General features: G+C 41.7%; 1 protein-coding gene across 6 annotated transcripts in view; it reads left to right on the plus strand.

The window, feature by feature from the left end:
- The window catches only part of GRIK1 (glutamate ionotropic receptor kainate type subunit 1), a 376065-nt gene that overhangs the window by 59289 nt on the left and 296225 nt on the right, over window positions 1–20551 (plus strand). The window lies entirely within an intron of this gene.

Raw genomic sequence — 20551 nt, forward strand, 5'->3', positions numbered from 1 at the left:
AATGATAATGCGGAACTGATGATACTGGTGGATGCCATGATCCCCATGTTGTATCAGTTGAAACTAATGGGAATATCTTCTGGACACTTTTTTGTAGACCCTAATTTCAGGGGCCGAATGAAAGCTTTTATACCTAGGGGGGAGGGGACAGTAGCACAGGGCAGTGAGAAACTTGCTTCTAAGAGTTAATGGAAGAGCAGAGGATGGAGGACAGTAAAGGACTGTGGTCAGACTTGTCACAATTAAAGGAGGCCAGAAGTCACCACTCAAATATACCAAACATTTAAAAGAGCAGAACCATCACTGGAATGCTCAGGGGAACTTCTAATACTTCAACATAAAGCTGAGGGTGGGAAAAGGGCATTATGGTGGTAGTTTCAATAGTAGCAGAGGTAGTTCTCTGGCATTTCACATTTTGTTATGGCAGTCATGAGGCTGCACACAGTCTCGAGAAGTAAACTAGCTGAGAGCAAGGGAAGCTAACATGGTGCAGCTATAGAAGCATGACACAAATTATGTCTCCTACCAGTGACCTAATTTTCTGGGTGAAAAAAAAATACATTTGACCTGAGCTGGCATGCACATATGGCATCAGAATGCCTCTATGAGGTTTGGCAAAATCCATTCCGGGTTTTCAGAGTCCTGTCTGGGATTTTGCGCTTGCTCGACCTCTGTGGCAGGATCATCCATTTTTGCTCCTGGCAACTTCCTTTAAAAGGACAGCCCTATAAGCAGGAAGTTGCCGAGCAAAGTTCCAGTTTCTTGCTGTGTTCATGCAACGCGTTTATGCTTTTTCTCTCTCATGTTACCAGACTCGGCTCACGTACCTCGACTACCCTTTTCTTCAGCCCGCCCGACCATTGCAAGTACTCGACTAGCCTTTGTTTTGAGCCTGCCTTGACCTCTGCATCCACACTGACTACGCCACTTTGCTGCCATCCCTAACCTTCGGCCTACGACTCACTACTCTTGAGTACCCTGTGTGAGACGGGCATTGTTACTGCCTCAGCTGTCCACCAGCCAGTGTGCTGATCGAGTGTTGGGCAGAAATGGGTCCCATTTAAGACAACATAGAACCAATCTGTCTTGTAGCAGTGTGGAAAAGCTAATGTTTATTCAAATAAATTAAAATTTTATTTCTCAGGACTATATGCAGTATGCTGATCTCCATGTCCCCATCAAGGTGAAAGCAAAGGTTTGTTGTTTTGATTCCAAATTACAACTGGCTGGCTGCTGATTTGCCCATGGCATATCACCACCACCATAAGAAACCAACTAGTGTGTAACACCATCACCATAAACATCAGTACCAATCGCCAACTTGCCATACAGTATTTTCGTTCTTTTTAACATTTTGCGGTGGCACAAAGAAGCCTGCACTCATATCGCATTGCCAACATTAAGACACTCTATAGACTCTCCAGGCTTCTGCAAGGGCTCGATTTAATGAAGGTCGTTCATATGGTACAAATCGCATGAGCAAAGTGACAATTTCTTTGATCTAGCACCTAAGGGGGTAATTCTATGTACACCTGTTGCAGGGTACATGCAACCACACACGGGTTTTCTTGATAAGGCTTATTTATTGAGCCTTAAAAAATACAGCACACAAAAACAAAACAGCTTCTTGTCAGCATACAAAAACAAAATAGCTTCTCTTCAGCATAGAAAAACAAGACAGCTTCTTTTCAGCAAGCAGGACACAGACAGTTAATCAACCATGTACTTTGAAAACAGACCTTGTAGCAGTAATCTTACTTCAGCATTTCACTCCTGTCTCCTGACCAGCTAGTTCCCATGTGTGTCTAGCCTGGTGTTTTTAAAGCCCCTTGATGAGGCAGCTGGGATCAGACTAATTAAGCAGCCCCCTCAACTGAAACTTAACCTCGTCACTGCTGCACTGCAAACCTAAACATAGGTTTGCCAGGTATATGGCTGGTGACGTTTATTCACCCTGCCACAACACCAAACAGCTGTTCCGGTTGTTTTCAGCCCAAAATCCCCATTGAAGTGTGTAGAGATTGTCATCTTAAAATGACCTGAACGGCCCCTTTGGTGTATGCAGATTAAGGCCTTTAATTGTAATATATCTAGAAAAAGCCCAGGAATCTTTAGAATTGGGTTACCTTCAGATTTGCATAACATCATGTTAACAATTTAACAATATACAGGTGAAATAGCATTGGCAAAGTCATTTGCATATGCATTAATGAGCAAAGAAATGGCATGAACTGGTGTGATAAACAGTGTACACATTAATTATAAAGCCTTCTATAAGGTTTTTTCCCCCCCTTCTAATATATACCCTTAATGTTAAAAAAAAAATGACAAATCTAGTCTAGAGGTGAAAATGAAGCTATCCCACATTACTGAAATGATTCGGTAATCTCAACTATCAATTTACCTGCGGAGTCCCATGTGTTTTTGTTTGCTCATGGTCGAATTTAAGACTTTTGAGAAACGTAAAGAATGTACTTTGCTTTTATCCCCTGGAGTTTTTATTTTTTTTGTGGGCCTTGCACTTTTTAGCCACCTTGCTGAGAGAAAGACATCAGCATTTGCAGTAATAACATAGACCAGCGGTGCGCAAACTCCCTGCATCTGCAACCCCCTTACCTGCTGCCTCCTCGGTCGCGCCCCCCCTCGCCTCTAATGACACTGCAGGGTTATGTGAATTGACGTCACGTGACCCGCGGTGTCATTTGACGTCACGTCTCAATGGTAACGGGCATCATTTGACGCTGCGTTGCCATGGAGATGCGTGGACAAGAAGCCGGTAAGTACATTTACAGAAGCCTCGCGCTCTTAGCACGGGGCCTCTGTAACCGTCGCGCTGCCCTCGCCCCCCAATAAAGTTTTGCGCCCCCCAGTTTGCGCACCACTGACATAGACAACCTCCAGCTGATGTTTTCAGCGACAGATACAATAAATGCTTTAATCCCTTGTTATCATGCTCGTATTAACTTTTAATTGGACATTTCCATATTTTAAGAATTAAAAATACCCACCAAAAATAACCATTGATGTATTTTCAAAAAATAAATGGGAACCACTTCAGATGGATTGTTATAAAATATTGGATGATACTGTCATCTCTGTGTGTACTGAAGGACAAAGCAAGGGATCCGTGACAGCTGCTGCTTCCTTACACCTTCAGGATCTTCAGGCACATCATAGTCTGCTTTCAGAAACAGAGAAACCAGATTTCCTAAGAGCAGAGAAGAATATTTATTTCATGAATGGAAACTGTTTCAGAACAGCAGCTGGGCTCTGTTAATGGTTATTTATAAATTGACTTTTTTTTCTTTTGGTCATGTATGTGTATCTTTATTTATATAGCGCCATGCATGTACATAGCGCTTTGCAGCAGTAATACACGTGACATACTCATATAACATAACGGGAATAAGCTCTTCAGACATAAAGGTAACTAAAGAAAGAGGAGTCCCTGCCCTGAAGAGCTAACAATCTAAGTGGTAAGTAGAACTTAGAGTCAGTAGGAGGGGGTTATGATAAGTGCATCTGCAAGGGGCCAAGTAGTCATTACAAACGGATATAACACAGACTGCAGTAATAGGGCAATAATAATGCAATGTTGTACTAAATGTATTGGGCCACCACTTTAGAGCAGCAGTGCCCCATATTTGGAGGGGGGATGATTTTTTAAGCTGCATGAAACAGGGAGTCCCCCGGAAGCTGTTCTGTGCTCCCCCGATGTCCAGTGACCCCTCGGTTATGAGATATTTCTAGTTCTTTTGTGGCGATTTGGACACAAAAATGCTATAAACATATCTGAAAAAACAACAAATATGACTACGAGGTTATCATAGAAAGAAAATAAACACACAGATACCCAGTATGCTCATATAAACCCCACAAATTACCACAAAATATATATATGTATATGTGTCAAAAGGAGTGCTACTGATTGTGGCACTGTATACTACAAAAAACAAAGCACAAAGGGAGCCAAGAGCTACTTCCAATCATGCAGCTGGTTTTGACAGATCCAATGCAGACCATTCTTCCTATAATTATACAGGTAAATAAGAATTTTAATCAGTTAGTGTTAGGACCTGCGACGTCTGGTGATGCCTTGAAGTGGCTCACAGGCTTATAATGCTTTGGCCAAAGGCTTAAACTAAATGACTCTTTTTTCAAGAGATATACACTGTATGCATAGGTATTTCACTATGTATTTTTGTCATATTGGAAATAGCTCTGTGCTCCCTTTGTGTTTTGTTTTTTATCGTAGAAAGCAGCGTAGACGTCGCAGCACCAGGCGACCCTCCTGGTTCACGTATAGTAAAAAAATATGAGAGAGAAGAAAAACAGTGCACAAAGGCAGAACTGCTGCTCTAATGCTAGGGGAATACTTTATCTGTGGATTGCTATCCCTCACTTGACAATATTTGACTGAAAAATACATTTTGCCATTTCTAAACAAGATGAGTGTTTTCCTGTTTACACGTGCTTGCAAAAATTCACAGACTTTGAAGTTATTTTTGTAAATATTCGCACACCAACTTCATATGCTACTGTACATTAAACAGATATGGACCCGATTGTAAAAAAAAATAAAGAGGTGATTTCAGTGAGTAATGTATAACAGGCTGACTCAAAATGCCAGCAGTCTGATCGTGAATATGTTCTCGTACACAATCTTCCCGAGGGGCGCTCCGTTTTCTCTTTCCTTTAAACAGCTTGTAAATCAATCCCTTAATCTTAACTTTTCTATGTTAATATACATACACAACGTGAGGGATTGATCTACACAGTACACCTGACATTGTATTGATCTGACTATCAGGACATTGGATGACATGTTTCATTTGCACAAGGTCCTAGACTCACGGGTGGGAATGTGGCTCTATTCCTAAAGCGGGAGAGTTCATAATTGGAAATTACTAAGGAAATACCATGAATATGCTAAAAGACTGGCCCCAAAAGGCAATACTTTTCAAATGTTTTTATAGGGAACCATCGTAGATCCAGTTTCCTCGTGATGTATTTAACTTGGCATGAATTCAATTCAGGTAAATGAAACAGGAGTTGAGATGGGCGAATGCGTCCAAGTACATGTCCCGGATTTTCGTTGATGTGACTGAATTGACTCGGTAATCTCATCTATGGAAAGGTGTCCTAATGCTAAAAAGTAATTTCATACTGTATTTGATATACTTTTATTACTTTTGCTTTTGCACTTTAATGACATTTAAAAAAAAAAATATTAGTCACATGGCTTCTTTTTTGCCATTCTAACAAAAGAAAATATCGAATTTTGGCCAATTCGCTAGAACACCCAGTGCCAAAAGTTCTAGCAAAGTTTTTACTGATTTTGCAAACTTTTAAAGAAGAAGTGAATAATCGCTGGACAAGACCATCCCTGCTTGGGAGGTAGTGAATCCACCAGTGCAGGAGATAGATGTAAGGATTGGCGTAAGGTCCCGCCCCCATGATGACATGGGCGATGCACTGCAGACCAAGGGGGCTACCGACAGGGGCCCTTCGGGCTAGGCCCTGCCCCCATATCTCGCTCCACGAGGACACGGGTGACGCACCACACTGCGTCTCTAGGAGCACATGAGGGGTTAATCCCCACTGATCTCAGATCACCTGCACCTGCGACCTAACTCCGCCCCCATCTACCATTGGGTGGCTGCTTCCTAGTGGGCAGTACTCCCTATGCCTGCATGCAGCTCATTGGTCTAACCTTCTTTATAAGCTCAGCCAGCCCTCTTGCAAATGTACTGAGCATAAGACTTCATCGCGTACAAAAGGCAATCCCTGCCTCCGTGTCTTGTACCTTGTATCCGCAGTTCTTGTTTCGTTCCTTGTCTGACCTTGGCTTGTACCTGGACCCCGACCATCCCCGCACCCAACCACGGCAAGTACTTACGATGATCCACACCTCTCCAACCTCAGACCACGGCTAGTACCTATGACGATCCGTGCCTCTTCAATCCCGACCCGGCTAACGATGACCAATCTGCACTCCGGACGCACTAACGCGGCTGGAGGTCGGTTTATTCAATCCCCACCTCGGCCTCGCAGTCACGTCCTGTTTGTGGTGACCACTCCGTTACAATAGAATCCCATGCTCTGAAAAACCTAAACATTGATGATTCCTTTAGGCTGGGTACCTCTGCACTAGCCCTTTTCTATACAGATGTACAGTAGTGAGACTGTCTGTCTCTGGAGCGCCAGCTGAAAAAGCAAAAGTCCGTGGCGTCAGCTTTAATGTCTGCTCCGTGGTCGAGCTACGGGGAGTTCATGTTTCCGGAGCGGACCCTCCACAGCGTTAATCCTTTGGCGCCTAGACCACCGTGGTCGTGTGATGGCAGCTTTGCCCAGCCGCCAAAAGACGTAACTCTGGCTACATCTGTTCATATGCAAACAGGCTAGGTCAAAACTTTAACATCTCTGAGGTGGAAACTTCGGAGACTGAAAAAGTGGGGGAAAATGTATGTAAGACATTACAGGGCTTATTTAATATCTGTGAAAACTGCAGGGCCATTTTCGGACGACCTTCCCCACTGAAATCAAAGTTGAGATGCCATCATCATACTGTATGTGCATCATAGACTATTCCTATTTTAAAAGCCATTCACTGTAGGAAGAGTGGCAAAACGATCTGACACATACATAAAGCATCTGGACACATACATAAAGAAATTAAAACGTATTCTAATTGACTATTTAAATATTTTATTTGGAGGGAGGATTTATGTTCTATGGTATACCATAAATAGCCCAGTCTCTCTTTTGGTTTTAGTTTTGTGTTCAGTCCAGATCTTTTTAGTTATGAAACTGTCCTACAAGAAGAGATTGGCGAATCTGCCCACATCCGGTTCCCGGATTTTCGCTGATGTTACCCCCAAAATTGGATTTGCGGTGTAAAATCCGCAAATGGATTTGGGTGGTTTCAATCGACGTGGATTCATCAAAATCCACCATTGGATGCAACCCGTGGTCGGATTTGTAGAACCCACTCTGCAGATTCAGCAATCCGGATGTGGATTCATACAAATCCGCCTACGGATTGATGAATCCACAGAGTGGATTTTATAAATCCGTCCAGGGTTACGGAATCCGCAGAGTATATTGGTAATAATTTAAAAATCACCAAAATGTGAATCGCCATTTTTGACATTGATCTGCTGAAATCCACAGACCAAAGAATCCAAAGTTTCCACAAAAAATCACCCATCTCTACCTACAGTAGCACTAAAGATTTAGGAGGTACACCAGAAGATAGGAGCAGCTAGAGAATTGCACCCATGTGTTAGTCAAGTTAAGTGGTCATAAGACTACCAGAGCATCAGGCAAATCAGTTAGATGTGGTCCTGTGATTAAAGGTGGGCCATTAAAGAGGTCTCCATTATCTCAACTAAAGACAGTATGGTCTAGGCTAGTAGCAGACCTCTCTGAGATAGTCCTCTCAAGTGCCCCTTTTCGAGTGAGACCTAGAATTCACCACGCTAGAGAAATTAGCATGGCAGTAAGAAATTATTGTTGCTGTTGAAGATTCTACGATAAAGACCCTTCATTTTTTCATAAAAGTCTCTGGCACCCTATTTTCACCCACTTCCGCTCACCACCCTGCCTGACAACCCAGTAGCCACATTAAATTGTCCCTAAGATAATTCCTGGCCTAGCCACTAATAATTTCCTATCAATAACCACTCTTGGATTGCCTGGTTCCAGCGATGACCCTGTGGCCGAGTGTGGAACATGCGTGTTTTCTAGTGTTCGAATATACAATATGTTATGAAAATGCAAGTGTAATTTCTATCCATGTTATTTTGTTTCTCTTTTTTTAATATCAGTTACATTCTGATTGGGACAAATACAACATCAAAAGAAGCTTAAAGAAAATACCGTACTATATTGTTAATTAAGATAAGACAAGCCAGCTTAAACGTACCATATCAACAATGCTCAATTACTCTTAGGGCCAAAATAAAAGGTGAGGACAGCTTCACTGTATACACGGAAAGTATTATGGCAAAGAGGCAGTGAAGACAGGGCAAAGTGCCTGGGAGGAGGAGAGTAACGAAGTGTTCTCAAAGATGCAAATCCATATCCAAATGAGCATTTTTGCCAAATTAAGTATACACATGATATTTAGTGAGGTTCAGAGTTATCACTAGACCACTTGAGATATTTATCTCAAATTTTCTTCACCTCCACACTGTAAGTATAATAAATTGATCTACAGTATGAGGCTGCCTATGTTAGTGGTTTCCTACCTTTTTATGAACATTTGAAATGTGTGTTTGCAGAACCCCATGCACCATATGCAATGCACATAAAAATACTATTTCAGTAGTAAAGTACAGCTTTACGCATACATAGAAATGTTATATGGTAGATAGACAGACAGACAGACAGACAGACAGACAGACAGACAGACAGACAGACAGATAGATAGACAGACAGATAGATAGATAGATAGATAGATAGATAGATAGATAGATAGATAGATAGATAGATAGATAGATAGATAGATAGATAGATAGATAGATAGATATTGAGGTATCTGTATCGTGTTAGTCGAGCTTAATAAGCAAAAATGAATACACAATACCGTTATGTGGCTAATGAAATGATTTTATTTGTGCGAGCTTTTGAGATACCCTTATCTCTTCTTCTGGTGGTGTTACAATGAATAAAGCCAGGTTTAACTTAAAAACAGTGCATCTTGGAATGTTATCTGTGACTGAAACTTATCCCTTCCCCCTGTGCAGTATGTGAAGTATGACTTGCAGTGTTAAATAGTCCCTGAATGTTAGTGGTGTAAGAGTGTGTGTGTATGTAAATACAGTTATAAATTTATACAGCGCTTTACAAAAGGTGTGTGTGGTGTGGGAGTGTATACCAATTGTGTGGGTAGGTGTGTGAAATGTAAGAGGGTGTTGCATTACTAAAAGTGTGTGTAGATACTATGTGGTCCCTATTGTTATATAGGGATGGAATTACAGTATTTGTATGTGTAAGAAACAGCTGTGTGTGCAATCATATAGTACAGTATGTATAGACATGGCCTTAAGCACTCATGGGAAGAGAGTTCTCTGTGTCAGTAGTGACTCATGAAATGGCGGTCTCGGTTTAGGACATTGCTAAGTCCGAACAGTTGCATGAATGCTACCGTCTCTCTTTCAATGTTCTAAGATTACCTTTGAGTATGGACACCTTCAGATCGTTTATCTTATGGCCAGAGTAAGAGAAATGTTTGCCGACCGGACTATTTGTATTGAGCCCGCTGTGTGGAGCATTGCGCAGGTTTTGCATCTTGCGTCCTGGCATGGTCTTGTTCCGCATTCAGTTGTATTGTTGAATACTTTACTCCTCACCATCGTTTCCTTGATTATGAGGTTGTCTGAATGATAATACGGATGTTTCAGGGAAGACCTGTTGCAGTCTTGTGAATGGGTTGTAGTTCACTGGCGATCTTGTGTAGGGCTTCTAGGTGTAGGTTATATGTGACCACTAAATATATATCATCATCAACATTATCGCCTTTAGCCCTAGTCAGTCCACTGCTGGATGAAGGCCTCTCCAAAGATCTTCCAGGTACTGCAGTTGCAAACCTCTCTTCTCTGTTGCTCAAACAAATTTGCTGATTTCATCCTCCCATCTTACTTTGGTTGCCATCTTGGCCTTTTGATTTCGCTTGGAATCCAGTCAAGTATCATCTATGTCCAATGATGGTCATTACTGTACGTCTTGCGGTATGTCCGGAAAACTGTCATTTTAAATTCTTCACCCTTGTGAAGACTCAGACTTTGTTTAGTTTCAAACCTATTCATTCTTTTTCCTGTCGCTTCGGATAATACACATTATACATCTCTCCATACTTCTTTGCGTTATATGAAGCTTCTGAATTATCTTTGCATTTAGGGTCCAAGTTTCACATTCATACATGATCACAGGCAGAAAACACTGGTTGAAGCCTTTCATGCTCTCTAGACTGGGTTAAGTGTAGGGTCTGTTGTAGCAAATTGGTGGGTACATAGTTACATAGTAGATGAGATTGAAAAAAGACATACAGTATGCCCATCAAGTTCAACCTACAGTATGCTACATGTAAACAACAGTTACTTATCCTATATTTTTTAAGCTTCGTAAAAATCTTGTAAGGGATTAGATGTAGACTGAATTGTTTGTAGTTCTTGCGGTGTTCTTTGTCTCCTTTCTTGTGGCCGACGATAACTATGGCATTGCTCCATTGTTCTGGAATTTAATTTTCCTGTTCTTTAAATAGCATGTAAAGAGCTTGACAATGATTTTTTTTTCTACTTTCACAGCTTCTTTCAAGATTTTAGTTATAATTCCATCTTCCTCAGGATCCTTCCAACTTTTCGTGGAGTTTATTGCTTTTGCCACTTCTTCTGGAAGGTTGCATGGTACTGTCGCGGCCGAGTTTATTTGAGCATTTGCCCGGTCTCGGCCGCGACAGTAACCTGGCGCGCGCCGGGATGTCCCGGGCGCGCGCCGAAGCCTCGGAGGAGAGGCCCGCCGATCGGGGCTTCCCCCTCTCCTCACCGGGTCCGCCGGGTCCCCCGGAACGTCCCGCCGCCGTCCTCACATCCGCGCGACACCAGGGCTCCCTCGGGGAGCCCTGGGCACGCGTACAGGCGGCACAGGCACCCGATGACGCGTGACCGTGCATCGGTGATGCGCGGCACGCCGAGGGAGTGCGGCTCGCAAGCCGGGACATATCCCGGCTTGCGGAATGAGCCACACTCAAATAAAGTGTGCCGCCTGTGTACATCATTGGGAGTTTCTTCTCGCTCGTCCTCTGCTGGATCATGCCCTATATTGTCTGTTCTCATACAATTTCATGCAGAAGTCCTTTACTCTCTTTATGATACATGTACAGTTTTTTTGTATTGTTGATCCATCATCTTGTTTGAGAGCAATGATTTGTTCCTTCCCAATAAGAGGCTGCTACCTCTTAGTTAAGTTTCTTTCCCATATCACAGTAAGATTCTTTTAAATCTTCAGTCTTGGGATGCTTCATTTCTTGTCATCTCCTCAGTAATAGCTTTGTCTCATCAGATCATTTCTCATCTTGCATCTATGTTAGCGATTCCTCCAAGTTTTGTTCTGTGCTTTCAACTACAATCTTCATAAGTTCTTCATAGTTGCTTGTTAAAATGTCCCTATGCAATTCGAGCAAGCTAAAGCAATTTTTCCATTCTAGATATTTTTGAGGTTATTGATGTTGATTGTTTTTGTCTTCTTTTTAATCAGTTTTCTTCTTTCCATCTTCCCATTCAGATGTAATTTACAGTGAACAAATCGATCACTCCTTGTGTCAAAACAATTAAGGTCTGTGAAGTCTTCAATCTGGTGTTTCTTGTTAGCTACAATATAGTCAATTTAATTCTTGATTGCATTGGGTCCATTCCATGTCCATTTTCTATTTGGATTCTTGAAAAATTAATTCATCATGTACACGTTTTCACATTCTGCCATTTCTACCAATCTTTCTCCACATTCATTCTTGTTACTGTAACCATACATTATGCACCAACTGATGTTTCGTCTTTCTGCTTGGCACCAATCTTTGCATTGAAACAACCCCTTGATGTGACAATTTGCTTTGTTGTTAAGTTGGCTGACTTTATGGTAGAAGTCTTCCACTTCATTGTCTTTGTGACTTGATGTTGGGGCATAGACTTGGACTATTTAAAGCCTGTCTTTGGTACTGAAAGACCATTCTGTCTGCTCTTGCCAATGAACTTTCATATTGTACTATGTGATTTCTCCATCTCTTATTAACGATGAAGCCCACTCCACTGATTCTTCCATTTTCTCTACCTCTGTAATGGAATAGGTGGAATTTGAGGTCAATGAGGCCTTCATCTTTTCTTATTACTTCACTAATGCCAACAATATTCCATTTAATCTTTTCATGTTATTCTTCCAGTTCCTGCAATGCTGCTTCACTGGAGAGAATTTGGCAGTTGTAGGTAGTCAGATTTAGGTTTGAATTACAGATTTTATTTAATCTCCAGGGATTCTTAGCACCCTCTGCTTTTATGTCTTCTGTCAAGCCCATGGACCATCCACTGAGTGACACATGGGTGACTGATTGACTGACACTTTGGGGGTGGGTAGGTGACTATGACTGACTGGGTGGGTAGGTGACTGACTGTGGGTGGGTGTCTGTATTCACACACACTCACACATACAAACACACACACACACACTTTCACATACACACTCACACAAGGAGGGGGGCCTCTGCACGGCAGGGGGGGTCTCCGCACGGCAGGGGAGGCATGCAAGGGAGGCATGGAAGGGTAGGGAGGCATGAGAAGAGGCATGGGGCTCACCTTATTTACTCCTTGCAACAAATTATAAGAATCAAAAAGGAGGGGCCAGCTTCACAGTGTGGGCTCACATAGAGCCTGCTGCGCGCCAAAAAAAAAAAAATCCTGTGTGCCAAGTCGTGTCAGCCCAATCAGGTAGGGGGATTTTTTTTTCTGCACGAGCAGGGGAATGGATACAGAACTGCGTGCGCTGATTGGCACATCACCAGCGGTCAAAATCTTGTTGCCCGTTGCAACCGGATTTGTCGACCACTGTATATATATGTGTGTGTATGTGTGTATGTAAAGTCTGAGGATCCCTAGAGATCCAATATACCGGCACAGCACAAGAGATAATCAAAAGGTCAGGCATACTGTATGTGTGCATTTTGGACTCAATAAACCACTTTATGTGATTATCTCTTGTGCTGTGCCGGTATATTGGATCTCTATGGATCCTCACAGATTTTAACTATTTACCCTTTACCGTGCACCACACTTAACTTTTTTCCGTGTGTGCTTTCTCTGTCTCTCTCTTTCTATATATCTATAAATAATCTATCTATTTATCTATCTATCTATCTATCTATTTATCTATCTATCTATCTATCTATCTATCTATCTATCTATATATATATTTTTTCATAACATTATAGGAATGGTGAACAAAAAATTGTGAACTAGCGCTAAAGTGTAAAACACAGTGTGGTAATATAAAATGACTTATATTAAAGGTTGGCTGCCCGGTGATACTGCCAGTACTAACAGAAAAACACAAAAATATAGAAAAAACCTGGCGCCAAATTGTCAGTGGAATGTCCTGTACTCCTCAAGGGATCCGCACACTTGCTCGACAGACCATGCAAAGAGAAAAACACAAACAAACAAAAATCATAGCGCAACACTGTAGGGTAAGCAGTACTGCACTAATCACACAAACAATTAAGAGTCCTAGCGACAATTAAAAAACTATTTATTAAAAGGAACTATGCCAAATCAGGCATTGGCAAATACAAAGAACCGCAGGTCATCTGGAACACAAAAACTGGAGCCCTACTTACAGACAGCAAGGCTTTAACTCGCATTGGTAGGAACATGTCCTAAATTCAGATGGTCTCCCTGCCGGGTGATGTCTCTGCTCCGTTGCAGCTTAAGCTCCAAACCGTCCCTACGATGGTAGCCGGAGCAGCTCTGGCCGTGGAGGCTGGTGTGCGGGGTCCACAGCTCTGCACCGCGTGTAGACACACGCCTAACTTCCTCCTCCGGAACAAACGGGAAATCATTGCGCGCCCGCGCGCGATAGTACCCGTAGCCTTAAAGGGACAGCTGGCAAGCTGAAGGGAAAGCTGGGCTCCAATGTTCAAATGTTCAAATGACCATAAACGTCCAAAGCCAGACCAACAGTGGCAATGCCACTAGCCCTACGCGTTTCGTGATGTCACTCTACTTCCTCAGGGGAAGGGGAGAGTTAAACCTCGCATTTGAGAGAATAATCTTTGCAGAAGTGACGTCACCAAATCGGAGCGGAGACCGGGTCCAATGTCGGTGCACGACGTCAGCAAACTTCCCAGCCCGTTTCGTATGTGAGTGATTGCCTCAGGGGATCATAACATTATAGAATACTATTTATTCAACTACAAAATTTGGAAATATCCTCAATTACCAAAATTCCCAACTCACTCACGCTAGAGCCACCACTAAAAGACATCTCACTTAAAGTATCAGTTTCTTTTTAATACCCCATTTGTTTTACTACAATGGAAAGCAGGGATCCCAGGATCTGAACCGTGCTAATTTATGCTGCAAGGTCACCTTGGTTCCAGAGATACCTGTAAAAGTAATACATTCCTGTCCCTTCCAGGGAACACAAAAGCATGCTCCCCTTCTTCAAAGGCAGCGTCATTGTTTCATTAAGTGCCTTTACTCACTCAGCAACTCATTCAGCCAAACAAGTTGCAAATTAGTGTGATTCATTTCACAGCTATCCCTTTTGCCGCAGGACACCTTGCAGCCCATTCAAGTGAATAGACTGTACTGTGTCTCCCGGCACAGTAGGTAACTAGACAATTTATCAAACTTCTATTTGCAACTTTTTGGTCTGAATGAGTAGCTATACTGTATATCTCACTTGGATGGGCTGTAAAAGGCAATATTTACTAAGCCATGCTGGAGGGTGTCTTCTGCACTGCTTATTAAATATAGGCCATTATCTGCAAGGACATTTTGGCTGACCTTTAAATTGCTGGTATCGGTTTAATAACATATTATTTGGGAAATATTAAAAATTATTTTTACATTACAAGTGAAATTATTTGTTTTTCCTATAGATCTGTGGTCAATTATGATACATTTTACAGGGCTAACATTAGGGTTCTTTACAGATACCATTAGAGTATACAGGGTTTTACAGAAACCCGTAGACAATGTGCTTTTTCTTTTTATATGGGGATCGCAAGAGTCTGAGATATAGTCTGGAGCTAATATATGGTATAAAGAACGTCCCATGATGGATTGAGCCATGGTATAACATAGAAATACATGATGGCATTCACTGCAAAGACCCAGTCACATATCAGCCAAATTGCTATTTGCAGTTATTACCTAACCATTCCAGTTTGTGTTTCACGGTAAGTCCAATGCTTTCATAATGTTTGAGAAACCCATTTTCTTTTGTAATGCATTGTATTATGTTGCATTACGTTGGTGGTATTTGAAGTGCAGCATGCATGCCTCAGCTGACTTTAACCTCTTCACAGCTTGAGGAGCTTTCAAAGCAAATGAAAATACTAATAAAAGTTGCAGGACTATCTGGGTAGTAAACATTTTCCACTATTCCTGGGTGATTGAATGCAATGGATCGTTGCCTTATCTCATATAACCTGAAGCAACAACACTTCTCTCTGTTGTTGTTGTTTTTTTTTAATCATTTTCTATTTTTCTAATATTATCACTGAAAGATGCTGACCTAGAGTTCAGCAGAGGGTATTTTTTGAGCCATGATCGGTTGATGGTGGTCTACTCTAGAGAATCACATGGTGCATCTAACCTTAGAACATGCAGTATTAGGTGAAGCAGTTCAAGGACACTATGTCCCCTTTGCCCACCTTACAATTTTAGAACGCATTTCATTTAGAAGAATTAAGAATTGTCTTGATGTTTTGTAGAAATAAAGTCCCTTATTAGGCAGAGACAAGAAAATATTGACAGGGAATGTTAATGTCCTTGCTCACTTATTTTTAGATTTTATACTGGTTATTATTCAATAAATAAGAAACTTTTGGATTGATCATATTTACACGAAAAGCTCTCCTACAGTAAAGTTGCCATCAGCAGTGAGTGATATAATTGCACTTTGTAATTGGCATGGTAATTGGTGGCTGAATGTTCATCCCGTCACTCTGTGCAGCAGTAAATATTCATGGTTTGGGATTATTGGACATTACTGGGCGAAACATTTATTTAGTCAGACACAGACTGGAAGCAGCCCATTATCAACTGGTGCCAACAGCAATAGGAGGACTGTAGAAAGCTGATCAATCATAATATTTCCCAGTAGACTTTACACCCATCTTTTAACATCACTTTTCCAGCAACAGCACATTTCCTTTAATGAACACTCACTGAGCATGCAAAGACAAAATGAAATTTTAAATAGAAGAGAATGAGTCATGTAATTCTGCTAAAGTATGTGAAATATGTCCAAGCATGGTGATGCTGGCTGCCCAGGCTGTGGCCCAATTATTTGTTGAGTTGAATTGTAACAGTTGGTATACCATGGGTCATGTCCCTTAGGAGCTATTTGCTTTGGGTGTAAGGGCCCACATGCAGGGACTGCGTCATTCTATACAAGCCCCCGGTAGACTTTGCTGGCTCCACCGCCTGACTATCCACAGCATATAAGAAGGCACCTGTCGTCAGTCTTTACGATTTAGTCACGGGTGTTTCACCGCAAACAAATGGCCGCCGCTGCTGGAACCTGCCACCGCCAGCCACTTTGCTGCCTTTTTTGTTAAGAAACTCTCAGATTTGCAAATGCCAGTGAAAAATGGAGCAATGTGACAAAACAAACTTATTTTTGTGACAGAACAATACACAACCTCAGTGCTAAAATCCATAATGGTCCAAAAATTGCAGAAAGTCCTTCATATAACAAACAACAGTATAACCTAAGTGTATGTATTGAAACCGAAGTGAAGGAGAATCCGGCGCCACTGCAGAGGCAAAGATCCAGGCAACTTCCAGTACACAATTGAAAAAACTTTATTCCGACAGCATACACAAAGAACCCAGGTTACACCACAGCCTCCCCCTCAACGCGTTTCACGCTATGGAACAGCGCTTCGTCTTGGAGTTCTCTGTTCTCTGTTCTATGTATTGAAACCACCTCAAAAACGAAAGTCCTGCAGCCTGGAAGTCTTCCGGATTATCCAAATCTATCTTAGTGCTGTGATAAGAAAAAGTCCTCCTTGGCGCTGGTCCTCAAATATACGTGCAACATGCAGATGTGTGAAAAGAATCGCAAATAAAACAGTGTATACTGTAGTATCAAATAATACTTAGTGATATGACATATATATACTCTTTAACACAATGTGGATGTGAGACAAACATGATTTTATAACGGGCAATAAAGCACTATGGTGCACACTATTCGTGCCCTTAGGTACCCATGCAAATAGGTGGACAAATAGTAACATACAATGATATTATACACAATGGTGTCTATAGGTTCCTTAACCCTTAGGGCTGGGACCCCCTGTGCCCGGTGGCGCGGGCGGCAGCGTGAGCGCAACTCACCATTGCGGTTTAACCTCACGATCCGGTCCCAGTCCCTCCTCACTGCCAACTGACGACGTACTGTGACGCGTCAGCCAGCACGGGATACAAGAGAATGGTGATCCCGTGCGGCAACGCGTCACATGGTACGCGAAGGGGCCAATCATAGACTGGCTCCCATCAACCAATGGCAAGCCAGCTGTGAGCCCTGCTTTGTTTTGGTTTTGGCCCCGCCCCCCGTCATGGCCGCGCCCCCCCGACCCGTGTGACCATGTCCCCCCCGTCCCCCCCCCGCTCCGAAAAAAGTTTCCTGCAGACCGCAGTGCAGTGAGTTGCACGCGCCGCCGGCAAGCAAGACAGCCGTGCGGACGCGTGCAACGGGGCCTTAGCCTTAGTGTGTGCAGTGAGGATACTGCTAATTAGGCCAACAAATAATCACATATGATTTGGAGAACTAATGAGTACTTAACTCCATTTGGTTGAGTGGATATACTCAATTCACAATGACATTAGCCCATGTAAGAGAAAGCAGAAAGAAAATAATATGGTACAATAACGTATAATTTTTTTATAAAAAACATAAAACAGAGACTCTTGGAATCTCAGTCATGGATTTATCAATTTTTTGAGTATCAGTGGTTTTTTTGTAGTCCCTCAGTAGTCTGGGTGTGGAGTTCCTCCTCTCCTGGAGTGTTCTGCATTCCCGTGTCTTCACAGACCTGTGTTGAAAATGCCGGTATGCCAGCTACTTCTGGGTTTGTGTTCTAGCTTCGCCCCACGTACCAACGCGATAATGTGATCACTCTGAACTCCTCCACAATCTCCCGGATTCAGCACGGCAAATCACGTATCCGTCTTCTACACACAAGTGGCAATGAAAGCTTGAAGGTGTAGTACATAGCCCCCATAATTTAGGCAGCAAATATTTACATAAATAAGGTTCAGGTGGGCTGTCCACCTGAATAAAGTTTATTGGAGATTCAGATAATAAAAAATGTTCATTTAAATGAATCCTTCAGTGTAATTTGACACTTTAAAGCTGAGATATTCTCAGTAGATTTTTTGATTAAGAACTCGTGCAAAAATCAGAAATGATATTGCATTAGATGGGTGTGTGTAACAGTAGTGGACAGCCTGCAGACCAAGAGGTCATCCTGCACTCCCTTCCTGCACTTCATTTAAAAATGTAATGTTGTTCCTTTGTTTAGCCATTTAGAGTATGTACAGTAACCCAGTGTTAATAATTTATACATAGCTTCCTTTTCATTTTAAGTCGGTTTATTAGCATCCATGCTTGACTGCATTCAGTTGGATCCGTTCTAGCCTAACCTCAACTTCTTTAGGAATTAGCTCAGCCCCGTTTTCAGTACTGCTCGCAATCTCATATATCTTTCATCATAATAATCTTCTAAAGTTGATTTTCAGCTACCTGTCCAGTGAGATTCTCAGCCCCTTTTCACCTTTCCTCTTCACAGATACAGCTTCTGCCTGCCTCGGCATCCTGCCTCTCAATGCCTGTGTAACTGTTCTCCTGGCGCCCATGTATTCTTTTACATTGCCACAGGTACACATGCTACTCTTTGGGTATATAAGACCAGACATAACATAAATCACTTCTGAGAATATTTGCAATGGTTTCCATATTTATTAAGTCGTGCAAATATTTCAGAATAAATTGGATGATTTCACAGTACAGAATCCAGTGAGAGAGGTAAAGTGAAAGTTATCATAAGTGGAACGGCAGTCTTAACGAATTGCCAATTGGACGCTTGGAAGTTATGTAATTCCTTGAGTATAATGAAAATCAAGACTGTACGTGTATATACCTCAGGATAAATAAAAGACAATAAACATGTACAAAAACTGGAAAAGTAAAAATTAATAAATTGCAGATCATCCAAATGGCATTCGCCCTATGCCACTCTGCAATACTAGAAATTTGAAGGGGTGCGGACAAAAAAGCAGCCCTTTATCAATCTTTTTTGTCCGAAAGGTCGTCTCTTTTTGCCTTACGTGTCAGCCTGCTATCTTTTCGTATTGTAGCTCTATCTTTTTGTATATGTTCCACAACACTCCTCACAAGATTATGAATAAAAGTCTAGATTTAACCCATTAGCATACAAAACGTAAAAATAATGGGCGATGTTTCAGATCAATAAGTCATTTGTCAAGCTCGTGAAACAAAGGGATCTCCACTGGCTTTTTATAGGGAGATCCGAGGCAAAATATTGCACCAAAATGGCGTTCCGTTCTACGGTGGCCCAGAAGGTTATTAAACAAAAATTAAAAGTTTCCTGCATCTCACGCTGCTGACCGCAGTGTCCCTAGCAACCACTTAGCTAAACATGGCAACCCGACTCTGTGTTCAATCACAAATAAATAAAATCTGTCAAAACATACTGTATATGGCAGTGTCATTTCTGTACAGTAAATATTGTTAGACAAACATTTCCAAGGATACATACATTTTCCAAAACTGGCTTATCGAATTATTCTAACGTAGGATGACAAATTAATGTTGAGATACAGCTTCTAAAATAAAAAAAACAGTCTAATTGTGACTCTCTACATAATAATTAGGAGGCAACAAGTTAATTACATATGAAGACTTTTTGGAAATTCCAGGCACTGTCACAACATGAACAAATGATGTTTGGTGGCTTATTAAATTGCTATATCCATGTGCTCTGTTCTTCCCTAATAAAACCTTTTTACAGCAATTACGGTATGCTGAACATCCAGACGTCCTTTGTCCAAGTTATCTACTTGGTTATTTTGCACTGAGTCCTTACAGCCTTTTTCTACAAATGACAAAGTATTCTACCGTCGGGATTTTTTTGTATTAAAAGATCTTATCCTTCTTTTGGGACATAGGAGCCCTTGCCAATATTAAATGTCTGCTTCAATAATTTCTTTGCTTTTACTGGGAAAAATGTATCCGCCCTCCCATATTATTAATGCTACAGTGTATGATGTGCAAATCAATCCTATCCATGCCGGCATAGCAGGGGAAAAAAAAAAAGGTAAAATGATGTGGGAGTGAAGTGTCAATGAATTATTCATATCTGACAATGTACCGTATCGGGGCCTATCAGACAACATTCTATGGCAGAAAGGCCCACAAAGACTTCTTAAATTCATCTGCATGAGCTCATTGCATTCCTGCATGGGTGGCAGAATCGATCATTTAGAATGAATAAAATGTCATTCAGTAATGTTGCTGAAAGAAAGAGTCGCGCAAGCTAGCGGAAGACAAGCGAAGGACCATTGCTGCCACAGCCCTTGAGGAATTACCCAGCTGGGAAAACTTCCTTAGACAATGTCATTACCTTCAATAACACCGCATCGGTAATTCTAAATAAATAAATAAATAACTAAAATCAATTGGAGATCGTATGGCTTCCAGTAGCAGAGCATTAAACAGAGGACACATTTCAAGCCTTTGAGATCAT

Source organism: Ascaphus truei, chromosome 3 (assembly GCF_040206685.1).
Source record: "Ascaphus truei isolate aAscTru1 chromosome 3, aAscTru1.hap1, whole genome shotgun sequence".
NCBI classification, from domain to species: Eukaryota; Metazoa; Chordata; class Amphibia; order Anura; family Ascaphidae; genus Ascaphus; species Ascaphus truei.